Source organism: Streptopelia decaocto (genome assembly GCF_964273445.1).
Source record: "Streptopelia decaocto genome assembly, chromosome: 2".
NCBI classification, from domain to species: domain Eukaryota; kingdom Metazoa; phylum Chordata; class Aves; order Columbiformes; family Columbidae; genus Streptopelia; species Streptopelia decaocto.
Window position 1 is genome coordinate 11,323,199 of NC_138655.1, and position 13,182 is coordinate 11,336,380.

At 45.3% G+C, this 13,182-nt stretch overlaps 1 long non-coding RNA gene across 3 annotated transcripts in view; it reads right to left on the reverse strand.

Moving 5' to 3' along the window:
* Positions 1–13,182, reverse strand: part of LOC309437070 — a 73,302-nt gene that overhangs the window by 31,292 nt on the left and 28,828 nt on the right. For all 3 annotated transcript variants that reach the window (XR_014183482.1, XR_014183483.1, XR_014183484.1), the window contains exon 3: positions 1,243–1,613. This is a non-coding gene — a long non-coding RNA (uncharacterized lncRNA). The remainder of the gene's footprint in view (positions 1–1,242; positions 1,614–13,182) is intronic.

The following is a 13,182-nucleotide window of genomic DNA, read 5'->3' on the forward strand; positions in this document are numbered from 1 at the left end:
CTAGATGCCCTCGGGCTGAGGCTCCAGGCAGTCCTCCTACTGGAGAAGGTCCCATCTCAACTTGCAGTCACGTTGCACGAGGGTTGACCACCAACCATCCCCACTGACGTGGCACAATGCTGCTTCCCACCTACCACATCCAAATCCTCGTGGTTGAATTTTAGCCTGTGTCAGAGGCACAGTAAGCACTTGCTGTTCCTGCTAGTTAAAGCAAAGAACTTTTTTACCCTCAATCTTTGTCTACCATCTCCATCTGGCCCACAAGTCGCAGTCAAATTCAAGAGCGAGCCGACTGATTTTGCTTCCCCACACAAACTCTCTACCCCTCATTTCCTTCCTTTAATCTGATGCAAAATCATGCTTACGAAGCAAGAAGACGAAACTTTTAATGCCTCCCAAATACTGATTGGAATGCAGAATAAATGTATAGCAAAGCATTTTCAGTCCTTTCCCTTCAGCACCTCCTCTTTGTATAGTAAAAATAAATGAGCTAGATTCAAATAGCTAACTTCTTCTCAACCCTTTAGGAGTGATGTTTGCCAGCAGACAAGCAGATTCAACCCAAATCTGCGCAACTGCCAAAAAGGCTGATTTCCACAGCAAACTGATACCCACAGAGACCAACACAATGCTTCAGTATTAAAGGAAAAGATAACCCATTGTAAATTGCTATAAAAATATCAATTTGGTCATTATTACTACAGCTCTTGACTTATCTGTGTCTATATTGAATAGGAATAGTTTTAAAATTGAAGTTCAAAGCCATCTCCTTTTTTAGTAGGATAAACCATCCTCAAAATGACGTTCTTCAGCAGAAATACTGTTAAATTAAGAAGAGGAAAGATGAACACTTGTGTCATCTCCTTTGAAACCAGATGACAAAGCCCAACAAGCAGATCCACACGTGGCTGGTGCCGGCTGCAGGCTACAAACACAGCGGGCAGCTGCCTGAGAGTCTGGGGAGATCACAGAGGAGGGATAAGGGGCCACGGATACAAGCATCTCCATTCGCCTCCTCAGATGGGAGGCCCACGTTGGACATTAAAACCTTCAACACAATCTGACCCCACTTCTCCACACAAACCGACATCTCAAATTGGGTCTGTGTCCACCTCCAGAGCACAGCACCAAGGACTCTGGAAGGTCTTACCTTCAGCAGAGACTAGTGATGCAGCAAAATTATTGAATTCCTAAGAACTAGGAAAGCAAACTGGATAGTGAATGAGAAAACCATCTACATACCTGCTGGACATGAGTGCTGCAGCACTGGAAGAGCTCTGGAAGAAGAAATAAAATATCCTCCTGCCAGGTAAAGTGGTGGCTCCATCTTGAGAAAATGCAAGAAGATGTATTCCAGTAAGGATGGCAACTGGTTTGCTATAATCCTCAGGACAGGGAGGCTTCCTTCCCAAATGACACGAGATGACCCAGGAAAAAACAGGGTAAAAAGGCAGCAGGAACTTCCAGATGCTTTTGTCTGCAGCTGATGTTCTCCAGAGGGCTCTGGGAGTCCACCCCATGATCCTGAAAATCCTTGGGAGCTACCAAAAGGACCATGCTGCCAGGCTCCTCCAAACATGACTCCACACTGGTGGGAAGTGCAGGGCCGGGACCTTCAGAGAGGGGAAAGGGAAAGACCATTATGTGACAGCAACATTGATTGGACAAGACTTATTCCCATACAAGCTCATATCTTTTGATTTACTTTGGCACAATACGAAGTTTTTAGTTGTTTTGTTTTTTGTTGTTTGTTGTGTTTTTCTTTCGCTTGGTTGGGGTTTTTTCATCTGTGTGGTTTATTTCAATGAATGTCACACTGCCCATAGGCATACGATGGGGCCACCACCTCCAGATGCCTCGCAGGTACCAAGCAATGTGAGAGGAGGAGGACAATAAGCCAGCAACTGAAAAAAAGTTTGCACCTAACCAACAAATCCTTCCAAACTCATCTTTCTTTTTTTTTTTTTTGTCTAAGGAAAGGAGACGGTTTTTCTCCCCCCTCCTTTTTTCACACCCCCTTCTAAAGCTAATGAGATGTTTTCTCCACCAAGGAAGAGAAGGACAGAAGGACCACCTGCCCTCCTGGTTTCGGAGGAACACATCCATCCATGGCTTGGAGCATCACACCGTCAGGTGTCTGCACTGAGGTCATCAGCGAGATCCTACCCCTAACATCTCAGAAACACACAGCTCTTGAGTACAACCACCCTCTCTGACCTCCTACCAGGCAGAGCCATGTTTCCCACCTCCACAATCAAAGAAAATAAACACGTCCCAGCAAAGTGGCTCAAAATACCCAGGGAATTAGTCATAAAGATTCTAGTATTTGATGTCTATAAAGCCATCATAACCTGATTTTTTGTTGGTGGCGGTTTTTTGTGTTTTGGTTTTGGGTTTTAATTTAATCTGATCTTACTAATTGTGCTGGGAATAGAGCCGCTGGGATTTTTGCTTGTTATTTTAACATATGAAAACTGTCGCACAAACACAGGCGACTGCCAGTCCCGGAAATAATGCCAAGCAAGCACTGAAAGGAAACTCAAATAACTCTTCGCCCAACATTGCTTTCTAGCTCATCTGTAATAAAAACAGCAGAGAGGCGCTGAGAGCCAAAAGGTTGGCTGTTTTGTTTGACTTTTTTTTCTCCTTTGTTTTAGCTCAGGCAGCACAGGAAGGTGATATCATTGTGTAATGTAACCAAGCAAAGGAGTAATGAAAGTGCAAGCAAATAGATCAAATAGCAGAGGGTTAAATAAAAGGTGTGATAATCATTTGTTTCGCTAATTGTGTCAATAAAGTCCTATCTCTCCTCAAACAGAGGAAATGTCATCAGATATAAAAAAAAAAAGTGAATAAGCACATGTACAAAACCTCATTATTTTTCCTCAGATGTTCTTTTTAAATGGTTGATTAAGAGAATCATGTGTTTATTCTAAATAAAATTTCACTGACTTTGATGATGTTTAAATCACCTCAAGTATGAAACCTTCTTTGAATCAAAACTTCTTCCTCCCTAGGGAAAACAACAAAAATTGCCTTTTCTGCAGTGAAGACACAGTCTTACCGCAACCCAAGCTGACCCTGGTCGTGATGCCACCAATGGGACTGGACGACACCGTAACCTGTGAAAATCCAGTGTCTTTGCAATGAGTTTGGCTTGTTAACTACAAAACGCGAACCAGTACCAGGCAAGCAGCAGCCTATGGACAGGCTGGCAGACGAAGTTACAGTTGAACTCTGCTAATTCATGCAAAAATAAATCTCAATTTCTTTGCTCTTGTTTCTACTTTTTTTTTCCAGGGATGGGGAGAGTTAGGAAAATAAATATTCTCTAACCTCCCCACTGTTAAATGAACTGAAGCTAGAGAAGGTCTGACCCAAACCCCTGAGATGATGAAAACATTTTAGAAAAGGACTTGAATATCCCAAAATAACTCCCATCCCACCAATTACACAGTGAACCTCAGCTACTTTGATGACTATATGACACTCAAAATGCCTGTAAAACCTGTTTCTCTCCTGCAAGAACGTGTGCCTAAAATCCTTGAGCTAACGGTTTTCTCTATAAACCAATTACCTGCAAAATATGAGCATGCAAACAGAGATAAATCTCTGTCACCAGATAAATTAGACCTGCCCCGTAGACCCAGCCCCTTGTCGTGCTGTGCCCAGAGCAGCACCAGGGCTTTTTGTCCCGGCTCCACCACGGATGTGTCAATACCTACTTTGACCACTTCTCCTGAGAGACAATGGTCCTAACTGTCCAGTGAGTAAAAATGTCATCTTCTTCTTTACCTCTTTTTATTTATCGCCCTGTCTCGCATATACCACACCACTCACATCACTCCCATCATCTGCCTTCAAGCCCAGATGGATGACAGCAGGACCCAAGGGCTATGGAAGAGCCCAGTGACCAGCACCTTGCACACGTGTTTTTACAGAAACATATGGGCTTTTCTAGTCAAGTTATAAGGGTTGGGACAACTGATAAACCAATGACAGATGACTAGTGTTAATTTTAAGCAGCTTCCTTCATGGTATGGAGGATCCTCAGCACCTTTCATCCCTGGATGTAAGGAGAAGATACTATCAGGAGTTGGACTCGATGATCCTTGTGGGTCCCTTCCAATTCAGGACATTCTATGATTTTATCTCAGTGCTTCCTAGTTTGGGATGCAGATGAAGTGCAAACTCTTGTGCCCTGGAAAGATGCCTGAAAAGTCAATTTTCCAGTTCCTTGGACTCTGCCCTTAAAATATACCAGTACATTAATGCTAAGCACTCTGCCTGCTATGAAGATCCTACCTCCACCTCCAGCTCACTGCACTCTAGGTTCTCAGTAGCCTTCTGCTTGCCTCTCAAATCAGAGGGTCTTCCTTGCAGACTGCCTAGGAGTATTGCCTAACACCAACAGTTTAGGTCTTGCCCTAAATAACTTACTGAGGGTCATGCGGTAGGTTGGCACCAAAGCCCTGCAGAACATCCAGATTCTGCAAGTCATGGGCGAGCACTTGAAAACACATCCATCCTCCCCATCCCCTGAAAAACACATCCAACCTTCCCATCCCTTGATGAGGAATAACTCCGTTACTCGTACACAACAAGGGTTCAATCACCCACACGAAGAAACACGAGGCACTGAGCACGCATCCAGCTCCAAGCAAATAAGGCATCAGCCTCAACACAAGAGCAGCACTGAGCCCACGGCTCCTCTCCAAGAGCAGCAAGAACAAGTCAACATGAGCTGAAGGAAAACAGCAGCAAGCAAAACGTGTCCTGCTACGGAGAGCCCCCAGATGATTAATAGCCACGCTAAACATGCTAGAGAGACTCGCTGCTAATTAGTTAAGAAATACAGGGGGAAAGAGAGAGGAATAAGGAGTTCCACCTGTTAAATTTTGACCATTAAAGAGTCCCAAGTGCAATGGCCAGTTTTAAAAAACAAAGGGTGTTTTCTGTGCCTGTGTTTTTTGTTTTAAGGAAAGGGCTGTTTTTCCACTTCAGCGTGTTCGTTACAACCCAGCCACGTGAGTTAAGTGCAGTTAGGGGCCTGTTAAACCTCACAACCCGCTGTAGTAAGCTCCAGAGGTGACTTTATTATGGGCAAGAATGCAACCAGTGGTATTGGCCAACACTGCTCCATCCACCAGGCACCCAGCTCCCCGACACCAAACTCCCCTCCTAAACACAGGGTGAACATCCAATATGTTTCATTACATCCCCATGCAGAATAACATTTCCATGCGCAGAGACTGCTTATCAAAGTCAATGTTAAACAGCAGGGGAAGGAAAAAACCCAACCACACAACTTTTCTACTTTTCTATAAATTCTCCAACCTATTTTAAGTAGGTGTTATTTGCTAAAAAGCAGCAGATTGCTATAGTGGGTAGCCCAGCCACCATGGGGGGAATGGTTTTCTTCTGGTTTCATGAACCAAAGCAGGTTGAGCACCAGCGCTGGTGGAAGGAAGAGGACAGGATCAAGCCCAAACTGTCCCCTACAATAACATCCGGCCAGTGAATCAGCTCAAGCCGTCTCCGAAAGCCTCTCCTTGGCTGTTACCTCCCTGTTCTTAGGCACGCAATTTTCAAAGAGCTATAGACTGAACCTGGCATAGCAGTGAGAGTGGCAAAATCAGAGGTTTTCAGGACAACAGCACCTGTGTTTTGTATCATTGGAGAAGCATGAACTTTTTTACTTTACGGAGTCATGGGAGGACACTGGTAACAGTCTCTTCTACCATGTGCCCAGGATATTTATGTCCTTATAACAAAATTTTTCAAATATTCTTCCCCCTTCCAAAAAAAATGTAAGGGCTGCTGCTCCTTTTCCTCCTCACTCAGCAACACCAAATTCTTGGAGTAACCTGACTGCACTGGGGGGCTTCACAAGCTTGGTCAACAGCCACATCACAGGCAGTCTCCAGAGCGAGGGCTTTGCTCCTAGATCAGAAAAATCAGCTATGGCTGGGACATGATTAATGAAGGGAGGTCACTTCACAGATGGTCCACCAGCCTGCAACCAGGTGAAGACACATGCACAACCAATTAGCAGTGAAGATCAGGAGAAGACCATTACAGTTTGCTCATTAACCCCCAAGAGCTGGTAAACTTGCATCAGTCTGAGATATCCTCTGGAACAACCCACTGTTTGTATTAAGGAGTATTTTATGAAAAAAAGGTGGAGGCAAGAACCATTTATCATGTCTCATCCTACCATTTTTCATTCTACAAGTCAATCCCTCCCTGCAAACTCCAACCAAAAAGATGTTTGAAGGAGAAAGATAAGCATTGCCCAGTAGATGGGGAACTCCAACCTACGCTTCGCCCAAAGACGAGTCATTTGATAACACAAAGTGCAACAGAAAAATGCTTCAAAGAACTACTGACTCTTCTAACAGTTCCAGAAGAAAGTGAACTTCTTAAAATGTAACGCTAAATATTCCATTGAAGGTATCATCACACAAATCCTCCTCCCTTGCATCCATCCAAGACACTTCACCAACACTCAGTATGGATCTGCCAACCAACCTGAACCACCACCTAGGAGACCAAGGGGCTGGATTTTTATAGCTCAAGTTCTCACACAAAAGGCAGGTCTTGACTATGCCTTTTTGTCTTCTCAAAATACTTCCAAATGAGGATCACAAGCAAGGCCATTATTTAAAACACTGCTGAAATGCCTTACCAGGAAAACTGTTCTTCTAACCCTTTTTGTTTTGAAGACAAAAAGCAACATTTTAAGGAAATGTCCCACAATCTGACATTTTAAGCACCTAATGTCACCTTGGACCATTTTCAAAGTAAGATTTAATAACCATATGCTCCAGCTGCACCAGCTGACACAGTTATACTCAGAGAAAAAAACTTTTAATATGTTCCCTAAGGGGAAGCGGGGGGAGACTCTTTCCTAACAAATGAAGACTGTTGCATAGAAAAGACCAAAGGAACAAACTGTAAGGTAAATATTAACTATCGTTTTTATAGTACACAAGACAAAAATGTTCCCCAACTTATTAGGCGACAGTACCAAGAAAAATAATTTTATTTCATGCTATTGAAATCACCTCTAACATGGAAAAGAGCATTCCATACATCCTCCTCTCCACAAAAATGCTTTGCAATGAATCAGTGTCATTCTCAAGAGATACTGAGTTGCCTCACCTGGAAAAAATGAAAGGTCACAGAAAACCGAAGTCTATCAAGAAGGACCATTTCAGCCCTGAACCAATTCCAGCTCAGACAACGGCTCTGCCCCCTCCGAGATGCCATCAGGCTCCTTGGGTAGGAGGAACATCCACCTCACCGCTCAGTCATGCTCCAAGGGTGCAGGTCATTCAATAACAAGCTGACCCATTTAAAAAAAAAAAAAAAACCCTAGCAATCTTTTTTTCCTTCTTTCATTTCAGAACATCTGTGCAGTGCAAGACCCCAGCACAAACTGCCCCTGTCTTGCAATTACAACTTTAGCCGGGTGCAGGTGAGACCAGAGGAGCTGGAACCCCAGCACTGTCCCTCCAGCTGCCCCGTCCGGGCACTGCAGGGTGAGGGACCCTTTGCTGATCCAGTTCCCAAACTTTGCTGCTGTGGGACGCACATGACAGGAAAAATCAGACTTGCAGATTCTGGCTTCAAAGCTGTTTTACAGAAATGTTGACCCCCAGGCTAAGTTTGAAGAGATAAGCTGTGCCCCTTCAAGTGCAGAAGGAAACAGACTTCCATTTTACTTGCTTGCTTGCTTTTCTTTTTGAACAGTTTCTCATTTAAATCAATAATCTCTCTCCATCAACTTCAACTACTAAAAGAAATGTCAAGATCTGTGCATCGAAATGAAAAGCAGGTTCCTCCACCTGGGTGGAGGGAAGCACATCAATCAGCCAGGTGAGGGGCAACATCACCACCCCAACATGGTACCCACCAACCCCACATGGTACCAGCCAGGCTGCAAGAGCAATCGCAGCTCCTTCAGCTCTCTCTTCAGCACATAAGGTATTTCACATTTATTTGGGGTTCTCCTGCCTGAGTGCAGGGCTGTTTAGCCTGGAGAAAAGGAGGTTGAGGTTGAGTCTACAACTACCTGACAGGAGGCTGTAGCATGGAGGGAGTTGGTCTCTTCTTTCAAGTAACAAGTAGTAGGACAAGTGGAAACAGCCTCAGGCTGCACCAGTGGAGGTTTAGATTGGATATCAGGAAAAAATTCTTCACAGAATGGGTTGTCAGGCACTGGAACAGGCTGCCCAGGGAAGTGGTGGAGTCACCATCCCTGGAGGTGTTTAAAAGGCATTTAGACGAGGTTCTTAGGGATATGGTTTAGTGTCAGAGTTAGTTTAGGTTATGGCTGGACTCAATGATCCTGAGGGTCTCTTCCAACCAAAATGATTCTATGAGTGGGAGCCCAATTAGTGTACTTTTTTCTTCTTTTTTAAAATTTAATTATTTTAATTCCTTACAAGAGAACTCTCAGTTGATACGTACCCGTCCCCTGGAAGCTGGCTTACACCTACATTTCCATCACATTGTTCACACCCAAATGGGCACCATTTCACCTCCCGTGCCGCCTGTAGGCTCAAATAAGAACCTCTTTCTTTCCTTGGGTCCCATACGCAGGCACGTGGCAGCAAGGAAACCATCAGCTCTCCCACCAGCCCATGTCTAGCCCTGAAGACCTGCAAGAGCTCTCACAGGTACGAGTTGGAATGGTTGCTTCATCTCCAGGGATGCTCAGCTGCATCCCGATGCGCAGCCCGGTGCCGGGCTCCCCCGCTAGGCATCACTGCAGGATTCGCGGGAAACTGGGAAACTTTCCAGCAAAACTCACTTGTGCCTTGGCCAAAATGAACTGTGGCTTCCCACGCTTGGCTTGGTCACCATGAACCATCCCAGTTTCCTAGAGCGCGGCTCAGTCTGAATCTTGCGGTCGCTTTTTGCTACTTTTTATTTATGATTTTTACTCTACAGCATTAGTTACGAGCATACAATAAAAGGAAAAAAAAAAACACTAGAAAAACAATCCTCCTGCTCGTTACATTTTTGTTCTTCACCTTAGATCTATTCTTTAAGCCTTCAGGATCTAGACTGTCAACACGAAGGCTAAAATTATGCTTTATAGTCAAACAAATGCTGAAATTCTCACAAGACTAGGCTACTCCAGGAGCAAAGGAGTTGTGCTAAAACTATGAAAGTGGCTAACAACAAGATTAGTTAGATCCTATTAAAAAAAAAAAAAAAAACAGAACACAAAAAAAACCTACAGAAAACAAAGGCACCAGGCCTTTACTTTTCAAACGCACAACCAACCAACTCAAGGCATCTCCTTCACAGCTGACATTTGCTTTCATCAAACCACCACCGCCTTCTGAAATCCCTCAACCGAACTGGATTTGCAGTTCTCCCTGTTAAACCATCCATACCGCCACTGCTTAAAGTCCAAGAAGGTAGAGACGTGGCACCCACTGGAGTTGGGATGGTGGGGTTGGTCCTCTGAAAGAACCAGTGGGACAAATACTCAGCAGAAGACCCCAGTGCTGGTGAAGTTTCAGCGCTGCAGCATCAAACCAATGCAGCTCTGGCCCTGCAAACAGTGAACTGATTTGTTGGTCCAACAAGGCCAAAAGAGGACATTTCTGACCCCCTGCTCTTCTCTGTGCTATTCTGGACCAGTTCAACTCATTAATCCCAAGGGAAACCACCCACTGCTCTTTGCTGGGAGGGTTTTTCAGTGGGTAAAGCAAACCAGCCCAACGCTAGTTGAGAAGCAGCAAGGGGGTAATAAGGGCGAAGAAGGAAAAAGCCATTTTTTAATGAGTGTAAATCACCTCTCGCACAGCTGATGCATTTCAAGCTTAATATTTGGCTCCTTTTAAAGCTGAATTCTCAGTGTTTGCCTCGTCCTCCGAGAACCAGACGGGAGCCCATGGTAATGACTTTCCCTGCGCACTGTCACACTTGGCTGGAGGTCCGAGCATCCCCACATGCTCGGGGCTGGCACCCGGCTCCACAAAGGCAACCGAGGTGAAGATTCCAAAACAACACCTCTGGGAATAGCAGTGCAGAGATATTTTGGCAGATTAGGCTCTGTCTTCCTGTTACTTTTTTTAAAGCTCCCACTTATTAAGGGCACATGTGCAATATTCTGTAAATAATAACAGAAAGTGTTTGCCATTAAGCTGAAGCCCATGGAATAATTTTACCCATTTTAGCTGGCAAATCCAAATAAAAGACTGCCTGCTGTTATAGGCAGCTTTAATGTGTAGCTCAGTGAAGTCAATGGGCACGAGCTCAGGACCTTCTTGAGGTGAAAGAAAATAATATTATTATTAGGAAAGATTTCATAACAGTCTAGGATTAGGCTTCATCCAAACATAGACATTGCATTCGTTTAACTAAATCCAGCATGGAAAAGTTTTATTGCATCATATAGTTATATTACAAATTTACAGGCCAGGACTCGTTTTTCTGCTGATATCCAAGAGTAAGCCCCTTTCTTGCTGATGCACAGACTCCCATCGAGGACTGGACTCCATCTCTACCTGCCCCAGCCCCTGCTCACTGTCTCGTACCTGTAGACCAGTGCCTACCATGCACCACGGCTTTAATCCTCCTCGCCCAAACCAAGTCAGTGCTACCAAGTCCCCGTTCCCATCCCTCTGCTTTCACCTACATTGCCTCCATCCTTTAAGGTTATTGCAGCCACAACAAGAATTAAAAAAACAGAAGCACAAAAAGACAAGACCTCTGAAAACACACCTGACTCCTGCATAACCTTCTCTGTTTCACAAATAAACACACAGCCTAATAGTGGCAGGGAGCTGCAGGGAACCGGCTGTTTGCTCCTCACTCCGGCTCTGCCTCCCACAAACTCTGCGCCATACACAGACAGGGCAGCGCTCAGGGCCAGCTCAGCTGTGTGGATGGGTGACCTCCCCAGGTCGGCACCCCCATCATTTTGATGTCTAACCTTCCCACAACCCAAAGAGGAGATTTTTTTCTAAATTTTACTCCAAGACTAGTGATGCACTGCACGTCTTCTCACCCATTTATTGCTAATAATATTTTTCTTTTAGTCATGTCCAGGCTCTTAAACATTTCACATCCAGGCTTTCTGAAGAGCGAGCATGCTGCTTCTGAAATGAATGCCACATGTTGGTGTTCAGACTACAATGACAAGAAAAATAAGAGAAAAAAATCCTGAAAACAGGATTATTTTGTTACTATATTAACATTTAAAGGCATCAAAGGAATTCCTAGCCACATACCCTTTGCTGTACATGAATGCAGTTAAATACTATATTTACATACAAGGCCTGCTGCATGTATCTCAACAGAACTCGCAGTCCAAAAGGCCCCTTTTCTTTTGCAGGGACGATGCTGCCGTGCAGGGTCCACTCTGTCAACACATCTCCTGGTAGACACTACTGCCCGCTCTGCTCTTTGCCATGACCCCGTTACTGGAAGCACTGCCTGGGCTGCCAAGCCAGGAGAGCAATGCAGGTGAGCGCTCTTTGGTTTGCTCCAAGGAGAAATAAAAAAGGAAAGAAAAGAAGAAAAGGTAGGGTCAGATGAAGCTGTTTAAAGATCCACTTGAGCACACTGGACGGGAAGGGAAAATGCCTGGAGCCTCCACAGCTGCTCCTGCAGCACTGACCATGAATCGCATCCATGGCTTCGCATGGGGAGAAAGGCACACCAGCCTGCCTACCCAACCTACAGTGTCTACCAGACCTACATGTGAAGTCAGGGACGTCTTTCACCTGCTGTGCAAATACATTACCAGCAAAAGCAGACCCATCTGTCACCATGCACCTGAAGCACCCAAGCTGTGCCCAGCCTGTGCTCTGAGCTTGGCTCCCCTCCTGCCCAAGAGCTGCTCAGCCTTTCTTAAGCATCTGACTTACCCTTGCTGAGAGCAAACAGTTCTACTTCAGCATCTCCATTAATTTCAATGGAGTCAGAATTTCTCTCTCATGGTCATAATCTGCACCAGGGATAAAGGTATGGGAACAGAAGACCTGTTCTCATGTAGATGTCCATCCTTTATCACCAAGAAAGGAGAGATTATTGCAGGTGATACCATCCTTCTTTAAGTGAAGCCATGTTAGCCCAAATCCATAAATCCTCAGGGCTATTTGGCTGAAATATCTGAAATAACTTCCTTCTGAAGACTGCTCATCAAGATACTCCCTTTGCCAATCTCCTTCCTAGGCTGAACTCATTTCTCTTGGGGATGATGCTGGAGCAGAAGTCGGTGGCCTTTCCAGACCACTGTCCTCATTTACTTGAGACAGTAAATGCAAAGCTGATACACACATGGTACATAATCATACTGTGGGATATATTTGGTGAAGGAAACTCCAAAGGTTAAAGAAAAAGAAGAGAAGGAAGGAGGGAACACTTAAAACGTATCAATATGATAGTAAGTGGCATATTAACAACTGAACTTCATGATTGAGGGCTAACAAACAGAAAAAAAATAATTATAGGAGGTTAAACCAGTTCAATTTTTTCTGAAGAAGATGACACCTCCTGCCCTCCCCTGACCCATCCAACACTGCTTATTTGGGAGTCAGGCTATGGGATCAGACACGTTTGTGGCTGATGTAACCCAGGAAACCTGACGCTGTGACGTTCTCAGCCCCAACGTGTGCTCCCGCGGCCGGCACCGTCCCACCACTGCCCCGTGACCCCGGACGGGGTGGCAGCTGGGGTGTGATGCAGCAAGGCTATAAAAAGCCGAGGATGCAGCCAGGAAAGTGGTGGCCGACCTGCTCCAGCAGCGTGCCAGCATCACCTTTCACCTACATCTGCCCAGCCGCTTTCCCAATAAAAGATTATCTTGGAAAAACAAGCCCCGTCACGGCTGCTTGCTCCAGTAGGTCCCACTATCAGGTGGCAGGGGGGGAATCCATGCCCAAAGCTGTCCCCTGGGTCACAGGGATCAGAACACGCTCTCACAGGAAAAGGAAGACTCTTCCCGAGCCCCTTCCCATCCCTAGCAGCTCCCGCCAGGGCTCAACCCCCTCCATCCCTCCGCAGAGGCTGCCCCCACACCACGGTGTAAGCAAAAGCCTCAGCATCTTCAAGCAGCAGACTGATGTCCCCTTCCCAAAAACGGTCACCAGGGAACAGCACAGCAAGAACATCAATGGCACACTGAAAAGCCCCGATGGATTTTCTAGCTCCATC